This window comes from Bubalus kerabau, chromosome 22 (assembly GCF_029407905.1).
Source record: "Bubalus kerabau isolate K-KA32 ecotype Philippines breed swamp buffalo chromosome 22, PCC_UOA_SB_1v2, whole genome shotgun sequence".
Taxonomy (NCBI): domain Eukaryota; kingdom Metazoa; phylum Chordata; class Mammalia; order Artiodactyla; family Bovidae; genus Bubalus; species Bubalus kerabau.
Window position 1 is genome coordinate 12,470,304 of NC_073645.1, and position 27,448 is coordinate 12,497,751.

The 27,448-nt window shown below is 43.0% G+C and overlaps 1 long non-coding RNA gene across 2 annotated transcripts in view; it reads left to right on the forward strand.

Moving 5' to 3' along the window:
* Window positions 1–27,448, forward strand: part of LOC129636776 (uncharacterized) — a 200,126-nt gene that overhangs the window by 145,534 nt on the left and 27,144 nt on the right. For both annotated transcript variants that reach the window (XR_008707111.1, XR_008707110.1), the window contains exon 5: window positions 22,582–22,792. This is a non-coding gene — a long non-coding RNA (uncharacterized LOC129636776). The remainder of the gene's footprint in view (window positions 1–22,581; window positions 22,793–27,448) is intronic.

A 27,448-nucleotide genomic window follows, 5' to 3' on the forward strand; every position in this document is an offset into this window, starting at 1 on the left:
TTTAGCTATCTGAAATTTAAACCAAACCCAACATTGACATATGGAAGTCTCAGGCTGCACCATGTCAAAAAATTTCTCAGAGATGACATTGAGTAACAATTTATTATTGCTTATTGTAGAAAGTCAGTGAAGTTCCTCTCTTGTAACTTGGTTTAATGGCTACTGGGCCTCTGTGCTAAAGATATTGGATTTCTCAGAATTAGGGCAGGCTGCGTGGGATTGGTGTTGTCATGCGGGAACTGAGTTGAGTCCCAAGAGAATGAGAATATCTTTTGATCTAGAAGAAACAGTTTCTTGTGTTTTGGGTAGGTCAACCAGCTGGCCAAAAAGCTATCTGATTCAGCTTGTAAGAGAATGGTTTAATTTTTAAGTTATGTATGTGTTTGGTATAGTATATACTTAGTCATTTCAGATACATTAAAATCTATGTATTAATCTAAAAAAATTCACCAGTAATCTTCAACCTCAAATAATTGCTCAAAATTTTGGGTAGACTTTTCCACCTAGGCAAATATATAAATATTGAATAGCTATAGAGATAGGTACAGATATACAGACATATCAAACTATAGATTAATTTCATTCTATAAAAATGAATGAAACCATCTGTATGGGGTAGCTTTTTTTTTTTTTGCTTAAGTGTTTTTCTTTATTTCACTTACCATCTTTCCATGACATTAGATATTTTTCAACACCATTGCTTTTATTTATATTCCATTTAAGTTTATGCATGTCCCATGCTTTTCTCAGGGTTTCCCTGGTGGCTAAGTAATAAAGAATCTGCCTGCAATGCAATAGAGGTGGGTTCAATCCCTGGGTTGGGAAGATCCCCTGCAGAAGAGCATGGCAACCCACTCCAGAATTCTTGCCTGGAGAATTTCATGGACAGAGGAACCTGGTGGGTTAGAGTACATAGGACTGCGAAGAGTCGGACACAACTGAAGCAACTTAGCACCCACGCATGCATGGAGCAAAGGTGGGCTTCCCTCTTGGCTCAGTCTTCTGCCTGCCAATACAGAAGACCTGGATTTGACCCCAGGGTAGGGAAGATGCCCTGGAGAAGGAAATGGCAACCCGCTCCAGTATTCTTACCTGGAGAATCCCATGGACAGAGGAGCCTGGCAGGCTACAGTCTATGGGGTCACAAAGAATCAGACATGACTGAGCAACTAACATGTGCATGGGTGTGCACACACACACACACACACACACACACACAGCAAAGGGAAAAAGGAAGCCACTGCTCTTTTAAGCTGTTGGTTCCAGCTATTGGTTTCCAGCTCATACAGTATAACTCTTTGCTCCTCTTAGCTGACCTCAGCAACCTTTGTGCTTTCTGTGCAGATTGAAATACCTGCTGCCTTAGTGGAATAATGGCCAACTCAAGAGCTTCTGGGGATGATCTCTATGGTAAAGCTGCTCCCTAAAATTTGGAACATTAGTCAAAAGGTATAAGACCAAACGTTGGAATCAAAATGGAATGTGCTTTGCTCTTCAAATACCACTTATGCTGGCATTAGAGAAGGCTGGGGGTAAGTCAAATATCCATTACTGGGCAAACAGCTTTAAGTATGTTTATTTTCTGGGGTTCTCCCCATATGTATTAGTCAGAGTTGGTCAGAGGCTAACTGCCTCTTTTATGAGCCTCAAGGGTAGCTGCCCTCAAATACATTCAATCACATCAGAACTCAGAAATGTCATTTGGGAGGTTGTTCATCTGGATGAAGAATTTAGAAAACAAAAATCCTACCCCCTGCCAGGTTACTGGATGCACCTCAGTCATATTCCCAGGTCTAAGCCAGTGTTCATCCTTCACGTTTGGATTGGCTTAAAGTTTAAAACAACATTTAGTTTCAGATACCATATTTAAAAATTTGGCTGTGTATTCTTTTCTGGAGCCACAACTGATCACACTTGCTTTTTTGGATACTGAATGCATAGGGATAAAGCTTTAGGACTACTCAGCTATATCCGTATCTGAAATAATGAACAGTAAATAATAAAATGGCTACATTAAAACTTTTCATTTTATAAAAGGACCCATTTCAGTATTCTTTTAAACAGTACTGAAAGTCTCTGGGGAATCTAGCATTACATTTAACTTACAAAAATCAGAACTATATATAAGCTGCTGCTGCTGCTGCTAAATCGCTTCAGTCGTGTCCAACTCTGTGAGACCCCATAGACGGCAGCCCAAGAGGCTCCCCCGTCCCTGGGATTCTCCAGGCAAGAACACTGGAGTGGGTTGCCATTTCCTTCTCCAATGCATGAAAGTGAAAAGTGAAAGTGAAGTCGCTCAGTCGTGCCTGACTCTTAGCGACCCAATGGACTGCAGCCTACCAGGCTCCTCCGTCCATGGGATTTTCCAGGCAAGAGTACTGGAGTGGGGTGCCATTGCCTTCTCCATATATAAGCAGTGTATAGCAGAGTCAGACACGACTGAGCAACTAACTTTCTTTCACTTTCATAGAGGGGGTACATGTCTCTCTTTTTCCCTGTCACTCACTGTCCATTTGTGTGTGTGTGTGTGTGTGTGTGTGTGTGTGTGACTTAAAGTTCTCATGATGTAGAACAGCTATTACTTTTGGCACACCATAAACTCATTTCTGAAAAGTGACTTTATCAATAGCAGATCTTTTTTTAAAATTGGAACTCTAGTCAGTTAGTGCCCTTGAAAATGATACCATTAGCAAGTTCAGCTATGGAAAGGCAGCCCAGAACACAGACTTGGATTTGGACTGGCTAGCTTTGAATTTTGCATCCCTGAAGATTTCTCCAATACTAGTTGAGGGTAAACTGTAAAGTTCTTATTATTTATAAATGTCATGTCAAGCTAACCTAGTGATATATGGATTCAAATAGCAATCAATAACGTATCTAAGTTTACCTGTAAAGCTCAGCATTCTGGAAGGCTCTTTTGCAACCATACATCTGCCTGAGAAGTCTCCGTTTATGGTTCTGAGGTTCTGCAGGTCTCCACCAGTATACCAATGCTCAGAGGCTGTGGAGAAAAGGCAGAGTGTTTTCAGTGACTCCATGTTCTTTGTACAGTGGTGCCCTGTCCTTGTTCAGCCTTGAGGCAATGAAGATAAGGGAAGAACTAGGGTTTTCAAAACCTCCTGTGGCTCTGTCTTTCCCTTCAGCATCAGCTGATCAGCAGTATAGTCACGGAGGCCAAAGTTATATGATAAATGAAAAAGGCAGAGATTGTCAAAGATCCCATAAATTCAGACTGAATGTGCCATCAAAAAGTATTGGCGAGAGAGGGGACCTCGAAGTACTGGTTTTTCCATTAATACCACTCACATGCATTAATTGATCATTTGTCTCTATCATTTTCACCATTTAAATCCCTATTATCTCCACTTGGTTGGTCACTAAGATATGATCATTTTACCTTTGAAATATCTCTAGTCTCTCCCTTTCTCTTCATTCTCTGGGTCACTGGACTAGCTTTGATCTCATTTAAAATATGGCTCCTTAATGGTCTTCTTTCCTCCTTTATATTATTCTTTCAATCCATTCTTAATACTGGCAAGGTTATTTTGCAGATGAGACAATATAGTCTGTCTTCCTCAAGGCTTCTAAAGGATCTCCTTCTACATAACACATTCCAAACTCATCACCCTGGTCCTCAATATTTCCCATGATGTGGTTCCAACTCACTTCTCACATCTCATTTGCTCAATTTTGTTACATAAGGATGCAGTGTAAATTGAGTGTTGTTTTCTTTACTCATTGGTCACATTCTTTGACTAATCCCTATGACTCAATCAAATATTTTGATGTTGGTGCTATCCTAGATATTTTGAGACCTGTTATATGATGGAAATGTCAGGCTTAAGCTAACAAAGAGAGGTCATTTAAAAAATACAGTACTAAGTCTGCATCTTTGGGCTACAAAAACCAGTAAAATTTAATCAATATGCTTGGAAATAAAACATTACCCAGTGCACTGAAAAACAGAGCCAAAAATATCTCCTGGTCTTGATTTTACTAATCAGTTTTAGTGGAAAAGTCTTTCTTTACCAAGGATCTGTTAATATTTCCAGGAAACAAGTCCCTAAGCTCTTCTTTCCTGGGATGTATTGCTCAACTGTGAATTTCTAATGTAATGAGTCCAGAGATTTTAAGTAAAGACCAGAAGAGATAAGGAAAATAGCAGCTTGAGGAATCCATAAGTAAGTAAATAATATTAGATCAGCTGTTGAAATACGAGCATTCTGAAGCTTGGTTGGCAAACACAAAGGCAGAAGGTTTAAGCGAACTTGAAAAAAAACCCCATTACTTTTTAATAAATGAGCATATGCTAGGAAGTTAAATGCAGAGTTCGGGGGGCTGCAGGCAATGGGAGCCGTTATGTTAGAAGATCGTGTATTTTAGCAAAAGAGTCAGAGTAAAATCTGCTAATCTCATTTTTTAAAACCATCAGGATGGAGTTAACATCTCCCATAAATGATATACAGCATATAAATGCAAAGCCAAGTATTCACACCTCACTATTAAGTTCATATAACACCCTCCCTTTCCTCAAAGAACATGTATTTTACACATGTCATCTCTGTTCATCTCTCGCCTCATTATGAAAGCCCAGAGGAAAAATGATGAGTGACTCAGTCAAGGTCACAGCATGATGAAAGTGCTTGAGAGCTGGAAGAGAACCCAAGACACTCCATCCAGTGCCATGAGCATGAATTTACATTGCTGGGTACGGCAATCACATGCATGTTTAAGTGATATCAGCGCTAAATGGTAACAAATGTAATGCTTCCCACTTAGGATGTGTTCTTGGCTAACTCTGTTGGAAAATATATGGAGATTTTGCCATAGTAAAAAAAAAAATTTTTTTGAGCAGTTCATTTAAACAAAAACGAACAAGATCTGAAGCCAAGAATATTCCCACGCCCGTTTTTCTAAGGGTGGCAATAGCTCCAGCAACCTTGCTTTACGGTTCTTGTGACGTGCGAAAGCAGAATGGCACAGCTCAGGTATTCTTTCTAGAGAGAGCCATCGAATTCCCGTAAGCAAAACCATGTCTGCAACAGAAAGTAATGCCACATCACAAACTGTCCAGTAAAGATCAAAACTTGTCTACACCGTGGTGCACTCAAATCTCATAGCTGCCTAAGCAGGGTGTCCCTGGGGCTGGGAAATGTGTAGGCACCATCAGAGTTGACAGCTGACCAGCACGTTGGAGCCTGGTTCCTTTACAGGTGGAGAAACACTGAACTCCGCTAGGAACGCTCCTCAGAAAGAAAGACTTGAGCATTCCGTGCACTTAGAGACTCCTGAGGAGTCTGTTCTCTGTGTCTGTGAGTCTGGTTAAATCCCTGAGATTAGGCAAGTGTCTGTTATCACAGCACATTCAGTCTAATAGATGGGCCTGAGATAACTTACTTGTCATAAGGGAACTTGAATATTTATCATGAATATATTCACTTTTTTTTTTTCTGATTCATTTCTCACCTTCTCACTCTTAGAACACAGGGATAAGATTGTAAAACCTTAGTCAGTTCTTTCACATGGACCATAAGATCATACGTTTGGTATTCCAGTTGCATAAAAGTAAACATGCACCCTTTCCATAGTGGCCCTGTAATATTTGTGTGCCTCTATTGGTCATGAAATACATTTCATGCAAAGATGGGCTTGAGAAAGGACAGAAATGGTATGGACCTAACAGAAGCAGAAGATATTAAGAAGAGGTGACAAGAATACACAGAAGAACTGTACAAAAAAGATCTTCATGACCAAGATATTCATGATGGTGTGATCACTCACCTAGAGCCAGACATCCTGGAATGTGAAGTCAAGTGGGCCTTAGAAAACATCACTACGAACAAAGCTAGTGGAGGTGATGGAATTTCAAATCCTGAAAGATGATGCTGTGAAAGTGCTGCACTCAATATGCCAGCAAATTTGGAAAACTCAGCAGTGGCCACAGGACTGGAAAAGGTCAGTTTTCATTCCAATCCCTAAGAAAGGCAATGCCAAAGAATGCTCAAACTACCGCACAATGGCACTCATCTCACACACTAGTAAAGTAATGCTCAAAATTCTCCAAGCCAGGCTTCAGCAATACGTGAAGTGTGAACTTCCTGATGTTCAAGCTGGTTTTAAAAAGGCAGAAGAACCAGAGATCAAATTGCCAACATCCACTGGATCATCGAAAAAGCAGGAGAGTTCCAGAAAAACCTCTATTTCTGCTTTATTGACTATGCCAAAGCCTTTGACTGTGTGGATCACAATAAACTGTGGAAAATTCTGAAAGTGATGGGAATAACAGACCACCTGACCTGCCTCTTGAGAAACCTGTATGCAGGTCAGGAAGCAACAGTTAGAACTGGACATGGAACAACAGACTGGTTCCAAATAGGAAAAGGAGTACATCAAGGCTGTATATTGTCACCCTGCTTATTTAACTTTTATGCAGAGTACATCATGAGAAACGCTGGGCTGGAAAAAGCACATGCTGGAATCAAGATTGCCTGGAGAAATATCAATAACCTCAGATATTCAGATGATACCACCCTTATGGCAGAAAGTGAAGAACTAAAAAGCCTCTTGATGAAATGAAAGAGGAGAGTCAAAAAGTTGGCTTAAAGCTCAATATTCAGAAAATGAAGATCATGGCATCTGGTCCCATCACTTCGTGGGAAATAGATGGGAAAACAGTGGAAACAGTGTCAGACTTTATTTTTTGGGGCTCCCAAATCACTGCAGATGGTGACTGCAGCCATGAAATTAAAAGACGCTTACTCCTTGGAAGGAAAGTTATGACCAACCTAGATAGCATCTTCAAAAGCAGATACATTACTTTGCTAACAAAGGTCCATCTAGTCAAGGCTATGGTTTTTCCAGTGGTCATATATGGATGTGAGAGTTGGACTGTGAAGAAAGCTGAGCACCGAAAAATTGATGCTTTTGAGCTGTGGTGTTGGAGAAGACTCTTGAGAGTCCCTTGGACTGCAAGGAGATCAACCAGTCCATCCTAAAGGAGACCAGTCCTGGGTGTTCATTGGAAGGACTGATGCTGAAGCTGAAACTCCAGTACTTTGGCCACCTCATGCAAAGAGTAGACTCATTGGAAAAGACTCTGATGCTGGGAGGGATTGGGGCAGGAGGAGAAGGGGACGACAGAGGATGAGATGGCTGGATGGCATCACCAACTCGATGGACATGAGTTTGAGTGAACTCCGGGAGTTGGTGATGGACAGGGGGGCCTGGTGTGCTACAATTCATGGGGTCGCAAAGAGTTGGACACAACTGAGCGACTGAACTGAACTGATTGGTCATGTGCCTTGTTCTTTACTTGAAAATAACCCCCCAGATGTTTCTCTACCTTAAAGTCTTTCATAATGTGCTTCATGGTCTTCGGTGGTGGCTCTGTGGTAAAGAATTCCCCTGCAAACGCAGGAGACATGGGTTTGATCCCTGGTCCAGATAGATTCCCCCGTGCTGAGGAGCAGCTAAACCTGTGTGCCGCAACTACTGAAGCCCACTGGCCCAGAGCCCATGCTGCACACAAGAGAAGCCCCTGCAACGAGAAGCCCACACACTGTAACAAGGAGTAGCCCCTACTCTCCACAACTAGAGAAAAGCCTGAACAACACAGCCAAAAAATAGATAAATACATGAAATTTTAAAAATGCACTGAGATTTATTTGACATTCCATGGATTTCATCCTTTATTTTTGATAAATTAATCATCCATGACATCTGTGGAAACATTCCTTCTCACCATCAGGAAATTTTTTTTTTTTTAACTGAACTGTTAATATGACATTTCTGATGTCAGATGTATTCTATTACAATATGTATTTTATTTTAAAATCAGGCTTTCAAGCAGAGTACTATACCAAAGGTGACTGTCTTGCAGAGATTGTGGTTACATGACTTTCCCTTCTGGATGAAACCCTAAAGGCACTGGAGCTACAAGGATAAACTGTGTAAAAGGTCCAGACAATACAAGTGGCTGAAGTCTCACATAATTGAAAAGTCCCAACACTAATTTGTACTGCTTTGGGGATTTATTTAAAAATGAATTATTTAGCTTTTTAGAAAGCCAACTGCAGTTTCTAAGAAATGCACGAAAGAGGCAATTATGGCTACAGTCACCAGTGGAACAACATAAGCATAAGAAATATAAAAATAACTTAGAATTCATTGTTCATTTGACCTTTATTTTGCTAGTTAAAATGATCACACTTTGGGAGTCTCTTCTTAATTGCTTTGTGAGAGCCAAACTGCCTTTTCCATGTGCGAGAGTCTTACTTTTAGATTTGTGTAACCCCCTAAAATAATGTTGATGGAAGCATTTCATTGCCAGTAGTCAATAGACACAAGTCCTAGTTCTCAAACACAGTGTTCGATGATAACTGAAATTCAGGTTAATCATCGCCCACATTTTCTTAGTTCTAACATTCTCAGCTTTCATGGTAGTGATGTGCATTCCAAGGACACAAAAAGAACCATTTGTATGTATGTTCCTATCTATCTATCTATCTAAATGAATGTGTGTGGAGAGACAGAGAGAGAGAGAAGAAAGAATATACATTTTTTAAAATATTTCAGATATGACTTTAAAAGCTCTTAAGGGAGGTTAACATTTGAATACCATTTCCTTCAGTTTATAATTAGTTACATTTTTTTCACTTGTGATTTTTGAAGTGCCGATAACTTATCCTTTCATTCTATGTACTTTAGGTTGAGCACCAAAGAGAAGTAACAGTTTGGATCTCTAAGGGGATGTAGTAATAATTTTGCTATAGAGAAAATCTGTGATGAGATTTAACCTTTGACTATGAACATTACTCTTCCAAGACAATGAAAATATACCGAAGGAAGGAAGGGAAAAAGGAAAAGTTTCCATTAGGCTGTGTGGGAAGCTTCCTAATGCCAGGGACTGATTTCTGGTCTTATTCCCCCACATTCACTGTGGGGGATTCACTTGCACTGTGCTTGGTGCATTGTGGATGTCAATAAATATTTGTTGACCAAATGACAATTTCATAGTGACTGACTGGAACAAAAGTTTTGTCACTGAAACAATGACTGATTTTTTTTTAAAGGTTTATTATTATTTTATTATTCTGTTTTTGGCCACACCATGTGGCATGTGAGATCTTAGTTCTCAGGCCAGGGAGAAAACCCACACCTCCTGCAGCGGAAGCACCGTGTCTTAACCTCTGGACCACCAAGGAAGTCTTGAATGACTGATTGCTCATCTCTTTGACTGGGCATACAGTGCAGTGAAGAACCGGGGGATAGAAGTTTATGACATCGTTGTTGTTCTTAGGGTATAAGCAATGATTTTCTGTGCATTCTTTGCACCTTTACAGGTGTCCCAGTTGAGTGTGGTGGGCATATTTAAAATACTGACTGCCTACGCTTTTAATACCACCCTACCCCCTGCTTGCCAACTTTCAAAATACTATAACCATTCCCGTGTCTGTCTCCCTCTGTGGGTCAGGGATGAACAAATGATAGCAGGGAGCAAGATCTCACACAAGGACAGAAGGATAAGGGCCTCCACCCTGAGACCAGCCCTAAGTTTAAGGTTCCCATTCTTTGGGACTCTTTGTTCAACTTCTCTGACCTTTTGAGCTCTGGGCCTTTCCTGCCTTCATCTTAGATACCTCCCTGAGATGGATTTGTCTCCCTAGATTTTCCACCCAATCTCTGCTCTGACTTAGAGGAAGCACCTCATTCTCTCTCTCTCTCTCGACCTGGGCTTTTCACTCACCATCTGTTCTGATCTTGGCCACCTGACTGAGACTCGAGCCCCATCTCCTGCTGCCTACACCCCAGCTGACCCAAGCCGATAAGACAAACATCAGCAGAGCCATTAGAGACCCAGGCACAGAAAAGGGAGGTCTGTGTGGATTATAGAGATTAGGGAAGATTTTTCAAGGGAAGTAGAATTTCAAGGGTGGATTAACTCTGCTTTTCCTCTTGCTGTTGGTACAAATGTTGCATGAGCCCACGTGTAGTAAAATGGGACTTTTGTAAGCTAGAATATTGAGGCTCTTCATTAATTCACATCAGCCTTTCTAGTTTCCATATATTATAAGGTTTTTTGGTTTCCCTTGTAAGCTATAAACATTCTGTGACTTGAATTGGTTGGGCATAGGATTCTAGGTATACTCCACCTCCCTCCTCCTTCCTTGCTCATGCACACCTGTGCTTACTTATTTTCTGCCTTCTTGGATCAGAGTTGGGAAGCTCAGCTCCATGTTGGGGTTCCTTCTGGGGAGCCATTGAGTGAGCTGTGTCTGCCATATTGTTTGTGGCCATCCACACCACTTACAGAACCGAACTCTCTGAGCACCCGAGTCAGGGGGAGCCTGGACCAGGGTGGGAAAAAAGTTCCCAGGGCCAAGTGGCAGGCCTGCTTCAGCTCTGCCCGGCCTGATTCATGGCTCGGAAGTAGAGCCACAGAACTGGGCCAGGAACTTTCTCCATGGGCCCCTGCCGTTAGGCCTGGTAGGCATGGCTCAGTGACAGTGATGTGTGTCGGGGCAGGATGTGTGCTCTGTTAGCAGAGACTTTTGGCAGCTCCTGCAGTTGTGGAGTGGCTCCCTAGTCTTCCCACCCACACCGTCCCTCAAAGGGGGCTCATCTCTGACCTCCCATAAACTCTCCACTCCCTTTTCTGGTGCACCTTGTAGAGCGTGGTCTGCCTGCCATGGTAAGTAGGAATATCATGAAGTTTCGAGACTGTGGTCTACTGTGGTCTGCGATCTCAATCCTAGGGGATTTTGTAGCGTGAACTGTACTCTGTGTTTAAGAAAAGTATACCAGACCTTTGGACTTTTCATTTTCTCACTTGGAAACCAAATGCAGAGGTTGGGGGCCAAGGAAATAAGTCAGCGGGGCCGTGATCTTGGGCAGAGGCATCCCGTGATGACTCCATGTTCACTGATTTTTGGTCGCTTCTGTCAGCAGAGTGGCTCAGCCTAAGCTACTCTCCATCTTTTACATTAACAGTGGTGAAGTTACTTGGAGGAGAAAGTCCCAGAGCAGGAAGCAGGTACCCAGTGGGAACTGTGAGTCCTCGGGCAAGGCACATACTCTGTCAGATCCATTTTTCTCACTTGTGTGTAACGTATGAGGCATGGCTGATGCTTCTGAAAGTCCCCTCCACAGGACCAGTCCTGGATTTGCAATATTGACTCGGGCTTCAACATTCCTTCAACATGTTGTCCCTTGATTTTTCCATGCCGCTGGCAGTGTCCACTGTGGCACTTTCAGTCTGGATTGGATAATGTGTCTTCTTCCCTACCTCTGCCTGTGGCTCATTATTAATTTACTTATTTTTGGCTGCGCTGGGTCTTCATTGCTTTGTGTGGGCTTTCTCTAGTCGCGGCCAGCGGGGGTTGCTCTGTCGCGGTGCACGGGCTTCTCATTATGGCGGGCTCTCTTGTTGCTGAGCACTGGCTCTAGGCACGTGGGCTTCCGTCGTTGCAGCACAAGAGCTCAGTAGCTGTAGCGCACAGGCTCTAGAGCTCAGGCTCAGTAGTGGGTGGCACACGGGCTTAGTTGCTCCTTGGCATGTGGGATCTTCCTACACCAGGGCTGGAATCCATGTCCCTTGCATTGGCAGGCGGATTCTTAACCACTGGGCCACCAGGGAAGTCCCTACCTATGGCCCATTATGATGGAGAACATTTGTTAAACCAGAACACAGATACCAAAGGCGTATCAAGAAGTGGTACAAACAGATGAGGGAGCTTCTCGATGAGAAATCAAATGCTTCCACGTTCTATCCCAGGACAGCCCCTCCTGGGGCTGGAAGACTATGTTCCACGTGCTGGTTTGAAAATTTGCACTGAGGGATCTTGTTGCCTGGATGGCACAGGCAAATTGCCCTCCCTGCTCCCCCACTGTGCATCTCATCTGGGAAAATAAATCCATCCTATCTTCCTCTTAGGGATGTTTCAAGGGTGACATGGACTAATATTTTGTAAAGGGTTTAGAACAGTCCCTGGTACATAGTAAGTGCTTGTTTAATACCTCAGTACCTTGAAATGTTAGTAGGTGTGCTATTACAAAAGACATAAAGAGATCTCCAAGTAAAATAAGTTTGTTTGGAAAATCTGTGTTGATCAAATTAGAACACATTTTTTTCCCCTTTAGTATAATACTTAAAACATGTAGCGTGCTACTCTGTGGGAGAATTTTGAAACTTCCTTGGAGATTGTGGAGGGTAAAGATATTATGTGGAATTTCCCAAGCTTACTTGACTATAGATTTGTTTTCACGAAACACTGTGGTCTCAAGGGACTCAAGCGTGTCTTTTAGTTGTTCAGTTGCTCAGTTGTGTCAGACTCTTTGCGACCCCATGGGATGTAGTCTGCCAGGCTCCTCTGTCCATGGGATTTCCCAGGCAAGAGTACTCCAGTGGGTTGCCATTTCCTCTGCAAGAGAATCTTCCTCACCTAGGGATTGAACCCTCATCTCCTGCATTGGCAGAAGGATTCTTTACCACTGAGCCCAAGTGCATCTCATGGAACACAATTAGAAATGTGGTTTCAGGCTCATGGAGGCAGTTCCCCAACTGTTCAACATTCATCAGAGGTTTTCTTCTACTGATTTGGTCTTCATACTCTCCTCCAGGCGTATATCTGCCACTTGCTATGCTGTCCTCTATTTCTTTTCATATTTGTATAAAATCTGCCTTTTGTATTATTTAAGAGACCCCTGGTGGCTCAACGGTAAAGAAGCTTCCTGCCAATGATGGAGACTTTATATTTATATTTTTGCTTGAGCAATTACTTGCTTATTTTAAAGATTGAAATAGCTTAGTTGGAGGCACTCTGTTGAAGGAAGCAACCAACCCTCAGTCTCTACTGAGTTAGCTGAGGTAATGCAGACTGCCTCAGCCTATGGCAGGACCCAGCGAATTTATCTCTAACTATCCCCAACCCGATAGCAAAACGCTGGCTTTGTTAACAAGAGGTGGCCTGTGAGTTCCTGGGATTAATGAGAGCCAGAAATCTGGCTCCATGATGCTTAGGATGGTAGTGTTTCTGTGTAAGCTAGAAATTCTTCTCCCCAAACTCCTGCTAAGACCTTCTAATGACCAAATGTTCTTACCTGTTACCTAGCTCCAATATTCAACAGGCCTTCCAGAAAGCCAAGTAGGCAGCTATAAAACAGATGAAGGTGTAGGGCTAGACCTTGCCAAAGTCACATGCTTATTGACTTTGCACAAGATCTGTTTAGAGTGAAAAGAATTAGATTAGGGATTAGAACCTCCTGGGACCTAGGACTTCTTGCTCTCAGAGAAAAGCCCCATACATTAGCCAAGCAGTCAAAACTTTCCCTTGGGACTTCCCTGGTGGTGTAGTGGCTTAGAGTCCATCTGCCAGTGCAGGGGACATGGGTTCAATCCCTGGTCGGGGGAGATTGCACATGTCGTGGAACAGCTAAGCCTGTGTGCCACAACTCCTGAATCTTTGAGCCGCAACTACTGAAGCCTAAGAGCCTAGAGCCTCTGCAGGCAATGAGAGACACCACTGCAATGAGCATGTAATGAGAAGTAATGAGAAGTCTGCATCACAACTAGAGAGGAGCCCCCACTCTCTGCAACTAGAAAAGCCCACACGCAGCAATGAAGGCACACTGCAACCCAAAATAAACATATAGATAAAAACAACGAACCTGAAAACATAAAAGAGCCGTAAGCTTTGTTAAAAAAAAAAAAAAGAAAGAAAAGAAGAGAAAAAAACTTTCCCAAAGCAGGCCAACCTCTCTTCTCTCCCTCACATGTCAATATCAATCTTCATCTCCACTCTTCTGGAATCACCATCCTCAGGTGACTCAGGACTTTTTTGCCTCTGAATCGTTGCTTAAATAACCTTTCCATGTGTTTGGTTAATCTCATACTTATTTTTAAGACCAAGCCAAAAATGATCACGCTTGCTTTCCCAACTATGCCCACCTACTCCTTGCCTGTCAGAAGATATGGGATTCCCTTTTCTATTTCATTTCTCTCTGCGTAATAGCTCTTGGTGTAAACATGATCTCCACCCATAGAAAATAATTTATTTGAGGGCAGGGACTGCATCGTTTTACTCATGTCTCTGGCCACATCTGAACAAGTTTGCGCTAAGAAATATCTGCCAAAATCAATCAGTTAGAGTCACTGCTCCGCTATGATGTGGTTTCTTTAGTGTCAAAATTCAACATACGTACATCTGCGGGGAGCTATTTATTTTGCTTTGACTTATCATGACTTCGTCCCCTCTGGGCTAATTGTTCTGCAGACTCAGGTGATTTTCTTATTTTTCTAAGCTCGCTGAATATGGAAGAGTGTCTATATGCTTAAGAATGGCATTCAGGGCCCTCCACCATCTGGGCTCGCCATACTTTTGAGCACATGGAGAAAGGCTGTAATCTCTCCACGTTCCCTTTGGTGAGCAGCTGACTCTACAGCAGAATTTATTCATTTCAGCGTAGTAGCTACCATTGTGTGCAGGGTCACTTTGTTGTTGATGACTGTCTTGTGCACAGCAGGGTGTTTAGCAGCATCTCTGCTTCTACTCACCAAGTGCAGCAGCATCCTCCCTAACTGGCCCTTCCTTCTGAGACTGGGATAACCAGGCATACTGTATCTCCAGACAGTGCCACTACTGATTAAGGACCACTGATCTAGAGGTCTCCAATGTTCTGCTCTGAATCTTGGGATAAAATGGCTCATGCCAGTCTCTCTAACACTCAGGTGATATCTTGCTGGTCTGGAACCAACTGGGAAGGACTGTCACCAGGGTTAGGCAAATGCTCTCTGAAAAGAGGGAATAGGCAATGTACTGTCACTCGCTCGTACAGTCAGAAATAGGCCACGATCCAAGTGACATAAACCAAAGAAAAGCAGAGGTAGTTACATCAGTGGTTTTCAGAGTCCTGTTCATCATGAACCACATCTTTTGAAGAAAGGATTAAAATAGAGACTCCTGGGCTATTCGCTGGATGTACTTATTGAAATTTGGATGTTTTCACGACGCCCAAGGAGATCATTATGCATCCAACACTGTGTTGGACAACAGTGCTTACTTATTTGTTTTAAAAATATTTATTTTTTAAATAACTAGGTACAGTGTGGGCTTCCCTGGTGGCCCAGATGGTAAAGAATCTGCCTGCAATGTGGGAGACCTGGGTTTGATCCCTGGGTTGGGAAGATCCCCTGGAGGAGACACGGCAACCCACTCCAGTATTCTTGACTGGAGAATCCCATGGACAGAGGAGCCTGGTGAGCTATAGTCCATGGGGTTGCAAAGAGTTGGACACAACCGGGCGACTAACACATACACATACAGGGACAGTGTATTAATGGCACACACAGAACGTGGCTTCAATGTAAGAAAAAGTACTCCACCTTAATTTTGTTTTCTTTCTTGTTTGTTTGTTTTCTCTCTCTATTTTAACTTAACTGTCTCCTAATATAATCCATATATCCTAGAAAAAAACCAAATCCCCACTAGCATGTGAGGTTCTTTGGGCACACTTGGGTGAGTCTATCCACCCTGGTACCTGGTGGGTGTTGGATCCAACTTTCTTTCTGCATGATGTGGGCACCCAGTGCCGTCGCCATTCCCTTTGCCAGTCTGCATGGTCTGCACTTCTTTTTTCTGACCCAGGAAGAGATATTTTTGAGACTTAGAAGGAAAAGTAAAAAGAAAGGAAAGCTCAGATAAAGTACTCTTTGGCCAAAGAAGAGGATAAAAATGCATTCTAATTGCTTGTTAAATGAGTTATCTTATCGGATTTGGGTCTGTGTTTCTATACGCGAAGCCCCAAATTCTTAACCCCCAGTTCCCCAGAGGGAGTGCAACACAGCAGCTCAGAACTTAATAGATGGACAGATTGTAATTTCTTTCTGTTCTGAGAATATGTATTTCTGCATCATTTGCTATCTTCTCTTATCTGGCCTCACTGCCAGGCCCACTGTTGTTCAGTCGCTAAGTCATGTCCAACTCTTTGAGACCCCATGGACTGTAGCACGCCAGGCTTCTCAGTCCTTCACTGTCTCCCAGAGTTTTCTCAAATCCATGTCCATTGAGTTGGTGATGCCATCTAACCATCTCCTCCTCTGTAGGAGATCTGTAACTCCTTGATGATTGGAATTCAGTACTGTACAACCCATAGGCCCACTAGTTTAGGGCAAAAAGATATCTGGATGTTGACCTGTGCACTAAACTCTGTGGAGAATTTCCCTACAGTCCATAAGAGATGGGGGATTGGGGGTACCCAGACACTGTGTGAACCTCTAGAAAGCGCTCTCCTAGCACCCCTCTTCCTGGGAACTGAAATAACTGGCACTGCAGAGCTTGGGTGAAAAAGACAGAACACAGAAAATGATGCCAGAGGCGATCTCTATTGAAAAGACAAGCAATCCAGATTCTGTTGGAACTGTATCTCCCCAGTTTAAAAACAACCCCATCATTAGAACCACAAAGCCAACACTAGGAAATGTAAATAAAGCTATATCCAGTAATGGGATACCTCCAGAGGCCTATCCTGACCTCTGCAATAAAATCTGGCCCCAGTCCTTTCAGATTTGTGTTTCTAGGGTCTTTCGTTTTTGTTTTATTAACACGCTTGTTCCTATTTGTCAAGCAGTTAGACTGGTGTCTGGGTGTTTACAGATTTTAGGGGTGTGGGTAAGACACCAAATGGGGATCTGAGACCCCAGTGCAGGAGAATACATTTTTCACAGCTGTTTGGTTGAAACTTGGGACTGGAGGGAATCTCTCTTTTTAGCCAACCTTGCCTAATACTCTGGCATCCTACAATTTTGTATACTTTTTAAGGAAAAGGAAAAGGAAAGTGGGAGGGTGGGAGGGTTTGTCTTTCATTATCTCTGCTGGAGAAGTGAGGAAATGTGGTGTTTTATTCATAGGCAAATTTTTCTGGCAAATCTTTGGAAAGTTAGTGGGATTTTATAGATCCTCTCTGCCCACACCACCCCCTCTATGTTAGCTGCTCTCCATCAGAAACTCCTTGGTAGATAGACTTATTGGCCTCGATTCTTTGTCCACACCCTTTACTGCATGTCTCTGTAGCCCCTCCAAGGAAAGGCAGAGTGCATTTTTCTACTGCTGATGACTTGCTTTGGTCAATAGGGTGTGGGTGGCAGGGACCACGTGCCAGCTCTGTACTTGGGCTTTAAGAGGCATCACTGCTCCCATTTCTATGCAAAAAGTTTCCCCCAGGGAGCTGCCACCCCCTTTCCCAGGCCTGGATAAATGCACTGGGAACCTGCAGCCTGGAGCCAAGTGCAGCTGGATCTAGAGCCACTTAGTGAGCACAACCAAGATGGGCCAATACCCAGTTGACCTGCAGACCTCTGAGCAAGAATAAATGATTATTGCTTTAATCCACTGAATTTTGGAGTGAATTACTTGTTAGGCAATGCTCTTAATCCACTTATCTCCCCAATTCACATTTTAATTCTCAGCTCAGTATGTTTAAGGATGAATGGATAATTTTTTCTGGACCCTTCAAAATGCTATAAAGGCTGGTTCTATATGTTGGCTTCACTGACAACATGTTAGCCACCAGCTCCTGTTTTAATGAAGAATGGCTCAGGGGAAAAGTCTACAGCTTCTGATCTCTACATCCGTCACACTGAGCTTTTGTATGAGACAGTCCAGCCCTAGAGTGAAGTCAAGCTTATGCCACTTAATCACTGTGTAACTTTGGGGAGCTCATGAGCCTCTCTGAATCTCCATTTCACCATCTGTTGAGTTTTCTGGGAGAAAGTAGAGATAATGTACATAAAGTGCTCTGCCCATCATAATTGTTATATAAATGGCAACTGTTATATTTGTGAAATAAATCAATGAATGGTAGTTTTTGTTAGTAGCAAACGTCTGGTACTTTTTATAAGGTATTAATACCTACCTCTTTCTTTCTTCAAATATGGCAGCTTCTTTGAGCTCCAGCTGGTGTCTGTCTGAGTCTGATATTGAATGTCATCACTCTGTCTTCCTTCCCTAGTCCCTATCCAGTAAACTCCTTCAGAGTGGTTATCAAGCAGTAGACCTAGATGTCTTGGTCAGCAGGTGCTGGTCAGCAGCAGTCACAATGATAATAATAGACGTTGAGTGCTTACTAAACTTTGCCAGACAAGGCACTCCCCACTACAGAGACAAGCAGGAACGAAAGTAAGATCATGGGTCCCAGACCCTCACATTTCCCTTTAGATTGAATCTATTTTTGGTGAGAATAAGTGGGAAAGGAAGACATTCTTAAAGACCTAAACAAGATTGTATCATCCAAAAAGAATTCAAACTGGAAGAGACTGAGACAGCATTCACTGATGTGCTTAAAATTTTCTCTTCCCAACTACCCAGTGCAGTGATCAGGGATGAAAAAATTAAGAAACTACATCTCCTTTGCACATCTGAAGAGCAATGTGAGTGTGTGCGAATCTGTGATGTGGTAATAATAACAGTACTGCTGCTGCTGCTGCTAAGTCACTTCAGTCGTGTCCGACTCTGTGCGACCCCACAGACGGCAGCCCACCAGGCTCCCCCATCCCTGGGATTCTCCAGGCAAGAACACTGGAGTGGGTTGCCATTTCCTTCTCCAATGCATGAAAGTGAAAAGGGAAAGTGAAGTCGCTCAGTCGTGTCTGACTCTTAGCGACCCCATGGACTGCAGCCTTCCAGGCTCCTCCATCCATGGGATTTTCCAGGCAAGAGTACTGGAGTGGGGTGCCATTGCCTTCTACAAACACATATAAATTACATGCTGAATATCCTGCAGGCATCATCTTATTTAACCCTCAGCAAGCTGGGCTGCCGTCTATGGGGTCGCACAGAGTCGGACACGACTGAAGCGACTTAGCAGCAGCAGCAGCAGCAAGCAGCCCTATGAGGTAGACCTTTCGACTGTGGTCTTTTCCTTACTTGTGTAGACACTGACTTGCAGCTAAGCTCAATTATTGGCCCCAGGTGTTTTGACTGGGAAGTGATGAGGTTCCCAGACAAGGTGATTCCGGAGCCCAGATGACCCAGACTCCAACACGCTGCCTTGTTATTGCTCTGGCATTTTGTGTCTATGTCCCAAATTCATCCATTCATTCCCCGTACCATATTCATAGGTCAAATGGTGCCATTCCATTTCTCACCCTAGCAATGCTTAAAGAGAGCATTTCTAGCATCTAATTCCTATTGAGCGCTGATTTTTTTTCCTCTTGGGAGCTCCAATACTCTCAAGACTGAGAAGAAACTAAAGGGAGCATTTGTTATCATAGATTATTCATAGTAAAGAATTTGCTGCACACAGAGCAACAAAGATCTGTTAGTGTGTAGACTGCAAGGGTAGCAACAGTGTCACGCTGAGCACCATAAGCAGAGCACTGAGAAATGAGCTTCTCCTTGTGCCCATGGAGTGGTCCTCAGTAACAATGTCTCATAGGTAGAGTTTCTGGATCCTTCTTAGCCCTTCCTCTGCTGCTCTTTCTGAAACAGCCAAGGATTCAGCATTATCAAAGATAAAAGTCAGTTATGCTAAAATGAATCCTTAAAACACTTTTTAAAAGACAGATATCAGTATCTATTTTAGTACAACTTTTTGGTCTGGAAACAGTGTCTTCAAGAACCTGAACTTCCACACACTTGGCTTCTTGACTGGGTATAAAGAGGCCAAAGGACAATCAATGGATGTCCAAAACAGCCCTCTTCTTTTAAGAAATCTGAATCTTAGCAGTTTTGTGAAAGAACAAACTTTTCTTTTTGGGGGGAGTCATTGCCATGGGGTAGATTTAATCATGTTGGGAATCGATTTCTATTTAATGCTGACTGTGGAAGATTGAAGATAGTTTGGTATTTTCTGATTCTTCTCCCATAGAGCAGAGGGTTCTAGCTTTCCATTTAAATCTGAGTTGGCTTGTGATGTTTTGACCAACAGAGTGTGTGGAGGTGATGCTGGGCTGGCTCTGGGCCTTGTGTTTAAGAGGATCAGCAGCTTCTGATTTGGTCTTTTGGAAGATCAAGGCCTCATATGGGAAGTCCGCCCTCGCTGCGGTTGCCAGGCTGTGGGAAGCAGGAGGCGTGTGAGGGTCCTGGGAGGTGAGTTGCCACAAAAGGAATGAGAGGGAGATGAGAGAGATGGAGGGAAGGAAGGAAAGAGACAGAAAGAGAGAGTGAGAAAGCACTGTGGCATCTATTAGCTGAGTGAGAAGCACTTCTAGAATCTCAGAAATAGATCCTCCAGCCCCAGCTGGGATCAGAGATAAACCACCAGAGTGAACACTTCCTAAATTCCCAACGAAATTGGGAACAAAATAAAACAGTTGCTTTAAGCCACAACATTTTGGAGTTGTTTGTGACATGGTAATAGATAACATTTTCAACTACTAAAGATCATTGTAGCCTAATACAGTTCTCCGGCTCTCAACTTGGATAAAGCGATAATTCTTCAGATGTTAGGACTGGAGGGTCAAAGACATCATTGGTTCTAATACGTTTATTTCACAGAAGAAATTGAAATCCATAGATGTGAAAACAGCAGGTAGAGCGAGGGGGTTAACTGCTGTTCTAAAAACCTTGGGACAACTTTCCCAGGTAAGAGCATTTCTTGGTCTTCGAGTTTCTTGTGAGGGTATTTACTTCTGCCACTAAATTCAGAATCTCTCGTTTTCCTCACTCTGTTCCACAGCAGGCAGGGCTCCCTCTGAGGGACCATGTCTAGTCCAGGTTCCAGGAAACCTTCCTTCCTTCTTCTTCCACCTCATCCAGGAGCAGAGTTCATTCAACTTCAAATGCAGACACAAAAGACATTGTGATTCATGCTATCAAGTTTCCTTCCTTTACAATAGGCACCTGGGCTGTCCCCTGGGAACCCAAGAAAAGGCGAGCCCCAGGACAGGATGGGGTCAGGCTCCTGCATTATCTGCCTGGGTCCTGGGTCCCTTGGGTTCATCCCACGGCTGCTCACATGTAGCAGGTCAAAGCCCTGGGTTCCACCTCCCCCCTCCCCCCGCAGCCCCCCACCCCTGCCTCACCGGCTCATGTAGGTGTGTTTCTGTGGCCCATGTGCTCTGTGCATAAGTTAACCACCTCACTTTTAAGTTCACAAGGGAAGGGTAGCTTGCAGGAGACCCAGTTTAGCTGACTTCCCTTAGATTAAACTGCTCTTGGTGGAAAACTTCTGAAGAAATAACCTTTCTGATATTCTCTGTCTTTGTCTAACTGAGATCCAGAGTAAAGTCGTCTCTATTACACTTGCCCCAGCCTTATTCCAGAGAAGGCAATGGCACCCCACTCCAGTGCTCTTGCCTAGAAAATCCCATGGACGGAGGAGCCTGGTAGGCTGCAGTCCATGGGGTCGCGAAGAGTCGGACACGACTAAGAGACTTCACTTTCACTTTTCACTTTCATGCCTTGGAGAAGGAAATGGCAACCCACTCCAGTGTTCTTGCCTGGAAAATCCCAGGGACGGGAGAGCCTGGTGGGCTGCCGTCTACGGGGTCGCACAGAGTTGGACAAGACTGAAGTGACTTAGTAGTAGCAGCCTTATTGAACACAAAGGGACTTTAGATTTCAGAGACTAAATAGTTTCCAAAAATGAAGGGGAAAATCCCCAGTCGTGGCAATGATGGGACTCAGGCTTAGTGGGAAAATTGGGGAAAATAGTTAAAAGTTACTCCCCCGTCCACGAATATGATAAAAAATATATATATAAAAAGAGAAAAATATAAACCCTAGACTAGCATTTTGCAGAGTGGTTCAAGGACCATTTGCACTGAAATGACATGGGACGCTTGTTAAAAATAAAGATTCCAGAGCTCTAGTCTGGACCTCCTAAACCAGGTTCTCTGGGGGGTGGAAATGTAAATTTTCGTTGTTTCTCCCAGTGGTTCTTCTGCTCATTGAAGTTTGAGAATGGCTGCCTTAGATTTATTTTACACACACACATCATGAAATATTTTCTGGGAAGTCCGTGCAAATTTGAGTTCTGATTTATGGCTCCCTTCCTAATTCTTGCATGTGCACATGTGTATAAGCACACCCACATGCACATGCGCACACACAAACACACATACACACACATACACACTTGTTTCATAAACCTCTAATGGGAATGGGGAAAGGGGGTGGAGGCAGACTAGTTTAAATCTTTCTGTGTGGTTTTTGGACCTCAGGACTCACCCACCCCTCCATTTTGCCTTATCTGCTCCCTTGAACATTTCTTTTTTGCATGAAACATTCCCCGTTTAGGGTTTCCTGCCACAAGGGAAATTCCCAGGTGCAAGAACTTTCAGTTAGCCTCAGGAAAGACTCTGATGTGGATCTTTGAAGATGGAGGAACTTAAATATTAAAGGATCCACCAGGTGCCAATAGAGTTGAATGGGAATCCCAAAGGGGAATTCGTTTTCAACATAAATACTAATAATATAGTAATTGTGAAGCGAATGTTTATAATGTGTGGAGTGCTCTGATCAGCGCTGCCCTGGCTGTCTTGTGGGATGTCAGGGTGGGTGAGGCAAGGTAGGAAAAAATGGGAAAGCAGTGACCTGGGGAATTTGTGTTGAACAGGCATTGTTTTCTGTTCTTCACCCCTGACAGTTTTTGGTTCCAGGCCTCATACTCATTGCTGCTGCTGCTGCTGCTGCTGCTAAGTCCTTCAGTCATGTCCGACTCTGTGCGACCCCATAGACAGCAGCCCACCAGGAGGCTCCTCCATCCCTGGGATTCTCCAGGCAAGAAACTTCTGCAAGTGGTCCTTCACATCACAGTAGAGAAAACCTAGAACCCATTAGAAACGGAAAGGCATCAGGTAAGAACACCTTTCATTACTTAGATGTAATGAAACAGCCAAGTATTGCTTAAATATATCCATTTTTCAAGACTGAGCTGAATGACAGAGTCTCCATGAAGCACTTACCACATTACAAATACTATTATTATATTGTTACTTTTTTTTATAGTTTATGTAGTTATACCATTATACATACAATATGTATGTATATATATATATAGAGAGAGAGCTTAGTTGCTCAGTCGTGTCCAGCTCTGTGATGCTATCTATGAACTGTAGCCCACCAGGCTCCTCTGTTTATGGGGTTTTCCAGGCAAGAATACTGGAGTGTGTAGCCATTCCTTTCTCCAGGGGATCTTCCTGACCCAAGGATGGAACCCAAGTCTCCTGCATTGGCAGGCAGATTCTTTACCATCTGAGCCCCCATATACAGCTTGAAGTAATATCATGCTGATTAACATTATAATAATATTAGCTACTGTTTTATAAAGATGAGGCTTCCCAGTTGGCACTAGTGGTAAAGAATCTGCCTGCCAATGTAGGTTAGACATAAGAGATGGGTTCGATCCCTTAGTTGGGAACATCCCCTGGAGGAGGGCATGACAACCCACTTCAGTATCCTTGCCTGGAGAATCCCTTGGACAGAGGAACCTGATGAGCTATAGTCCATCGGGTCACAAAGAGTCAGACACGACTGAAGAGACTTAGCACACATGCATTCCTGCTAGTTTTAATATGCTAGTAGTGTTATTATTGGAGAAGGCAACGGCACCCCACTCCAGTACTCTTGCCTGGAAAATCCCACGGATGGACGAGCCTGGTAGGCTGCAGTCCATGGGGTCGCTAAGAGTCAGACACAACTGAGCGACTTCACTTTCACTTTTCACTTTCATGCATTGGAGAAGGAAATGGCAACCCACTCCAGTGTTCTTGCCTGGAGAATCCCAGGGACAGGGGAGCCTGGTGGGCCACCGTCTATGGGGTCGCACAGAGTCGGACACGACTGAAGCGACTTAGCAGCAGCAGTGTTATTATCTTGTGCATTAATACCTATAACAATATTATTATTATCCAATTAAAATAATACTAGCTAGGTAATAAAACCAGCCACAACAATAATAATGGCTACCATTTATTGAGCACTGACCAGATGTTATGTCCAGCTGCAAGCATGATCTCATCTAATGTTCCCACCATTCCATAAAGTGGTTGGTTACTCCAAGCGCTCTCACTTTGCATATGAGTAGATAAAGTTTTTCCCAGCCAGAAAACAGTGAGACAGCGATTTGAACCCAGAACCCATTTTCCCCCAATTAGCAGGTCACCTCTCCTCACCCTTTGGGTCCAGACTGTGGTCTGCCCAAGGACTGGAACACTTGATCACCGTCTGCTTTTTCTTAGAGTGATTTATGAGTTACCAGCTCCTGGAGGGCAGAGTGCAATTTATATATGAAAGCTTCAGAACCCTCAGCCCTGTGCCTTGAACTTACAGATAAGCACTGTTCAAATGTTCAGAACACTGCACAAGCGCTGTTCAGATAAACACTGTCTGAACTGGTTAAAATTCCACACTGCCAACAGGGTCAGGCTTGTTGGTGACGGTGGCAGCCCATCTTCTCTGGTGTGCAGTTCCAGGAGAGCATTGATTGTTTACAACTTGTTTCTAGTGATCATAGGATTCCCATGCCTGTTTTCAGCAAGGACCAACGCAACTGTTACCCAATCATTTGCAAAGCGTCTATCAGATTTAAGAGAAGTTCCAGTAAACTGCATAATAATAATGAGAGTAACAGTCACCGAGTGCTTCCCACATGTTGAAAACTATGCTAAACTCTCTGCAAAATTAATCTTGTAACCCTTATCACAGCTCTTTGAGGTAGATATTGTTATCTTCTTTCTACAGATGAAAGTTGAATAACCTGCCCCAAAATCAGGCAGCTGGTGAGTTGCAGTGTTCAGATTTGAAATCCAATTTGACTCCAGAGTAAATGCTTTTAATCATTTAATCACTCTTCTAAGTAACTCATTCTTCCCTTCCTTCTTTCTTTCCTTCCTTCCAAAAATATTTAATGAATGCTTCTTCTTCACTGGGCCTCTGTAAGATGAATGATGCAAAGATGAGCTGATAAGACACTTTCCTTTCCCTGAAGAGTATTGTGGGAAATCAGAGGTGAAATATGCAGTCATAAAATATAAAAAACAGCTCCGATAGAATTGACAGTGTTTTGAGAGCAGAAGCATAACAGCCATAATGCCTGGGTACCTGCTTGGCTCTTGAAGATCCCTGAGTCCTCATACCAACCATCTGGGCTGGATGCCAGTAGTCCTCTTTGTATGTGACGATGCTGAGTCTCAGAGAAGTCAGAACAATTGCTCAAGGCCACACAGACATCCAGTGGCAAACTTGCCATAAATCCCAAAGTTTGTGCTTTCCTTACCAGGCCAAGTCACCCGGGACTAACATAAAGAAAACTAACATAAAACGGCCACCTTTGTCCATCGAGGGCAATATGTTTTCTAATAAATAAAATAGTTAAATTTCCTCCTAGACAAACTATAATCTCTCCACACACTTCAGAAAAACAACATCCAAAACTCTTGCTTTTGACCATCCTTTCTGTGAGGATATGGAGGAAACCCTTAAGATAACAGATCTTATAATTTCTTCAAGTTCTGTTGTAATGGAGTTTGCTAGGAAAGTTGTTCCTCAGTTCATATTTATTTAAACCTTCCATACCTTGGATTAAAGCTTCATTCTGGGCTGTAACGGACTGATTGAGGACAAGTACTAAATACTGAAAAAAAAAAAAAAAAAAAAACAAAGAAATATGGAGGTACTTGAAATACAGGGTACATGGTAGCTGGGGCAAAATTGAGGATGTGAGGTTCCACAGGGTGTTTGAGTCTGAATTGTTAACACACTGGAAGTTCCAAGACATTTAACCTCTTGCTGGTCCTCTGAATTTTCTTTCTTTCTTTTTTTAAATAAGCACAGTAGCATGGAATGGCTTCAGAGGGAGCATAAACTGGCCTACCACTTTGAGAATACTGCAAACGCCCTGGAAGAGGAGATGAAAAGGGTTCAGAGGCAATATTCTCCTGTAAGGGCAATGGAAAACTTTCACACCTCTGAAAGTGCTCTTTACAGGAGTTCAGGACTGCTTTTGAACCATTATCGAAATGATCAACAGAGTAGCAGAGTCACCAAAGTAAGTTTTCTGAATTTTACAGTCTTTGGTCCAAATCAGCCTCTCAGCTTTAATAGAAGAGAAATTTTATGCACGTACAGAGCACTGGTGGAGAAGGAAATGGCAACCCACTCCAGTGTTCTTGCCTGGAGAACCCCAGGGACGGGGGAGCCTGGTGCGCTGCCGTCTATGGGGTCGCACAGAGTCGGACACGACTGAAGCGACTTAGCAGCAGCATAGAGCACTGGGGCTCAATAGTTGTCTTTGCTCTTTTTGATTTCCTGACGTTTAATGCTGTCATCGTTTCAGAGGGTCCAGCAAGGCTTTTTCCCAATAGAAGGCTCTGCTAGCTTCCTGCTCTCCCTCGCCTGTGGTCTGCCCATCCACACAGTGACATTCTTAAGCTCCAGCCTCACAAGACACATCACACATTCTAAACTGCACCCTGCATCTTTGTGGTGTCTGAACACATTAAAAAAAAAACTGTTCTCGTGAACAGTCTTTGGACATGAGACAACTAATTTCCTGCATCACGTGTGGATTTCAGAACAATGCCAGAGGGGCTAAGAACACACTTTCTCTGTTGACTACACAAAAACGTTTTCAGCATCTGCCCAGGGCCAGAAGTTTATCTTCTCCAGTATATTAAAAACACTAAGCTGGAGCGCCCATGTTAAAGAAAGGACATTTATTTAGTCAAGTGCTTTTGAAATCATTTTTTTGGGGGGGTTCTGAGATAGCACTGAAGAATAAGGTGCCTCAACTAGCACTGAGCCTGATCACCCGAAAGCAAAATTTAAACAGAAAAGTCTGGTTTCGCTTTGCCCTTTCCCTTTTAACCCTTCTCACCAGTTTTCTTATTAGTTAAAGGTCAGTAATAGTTGGCTGATGTGGTAGATTGTTAATGCACTGTGTTAGTGAAGGTCATTTTCATCCGACCAGAAGTCCAAGCAAATTTAAATTCAGAAGAAGTAAGTCATAATTTACTCTTTTTCTCATTACTCAATAAAAGAATTCAGACTTCCAGCACTTTTTTTTTTTTTAAACTTCTCTCCATGTGGTTTTTTATTTATTTATTTTTGACCGCACCGCAGAGCATGATGTGGGATCTTAGTTTTCTGACCAGGGATGGAACCTGCAACCCCTGCATTGCAAGTGTGGAGTCTTAACCACTGGACTGCCAGGGAAGTCCCACATTCAAAACTTTTTAAAAAGAAAGCATTGATCTTCTGTGTAAGGAAAAGATGAGCCCGAGTGAGACTTCTCACAGTTACTTTTAAGAGATGATGTGTCGTGAAAATTTTCAGCAAGGGACTCATTAGCGTCACATGATATAAAATTTGGGATTTCAGGACTTAAAAATATATTTATTTGAGATAAAAATTGGGATCTGAGGGATCATGTTATAAATAACATTATAAACAGGTGATTCACACATTACATGGAGTCCATAGATGTGTTTGTTTGGCCTAAAGAAAATTTTCAT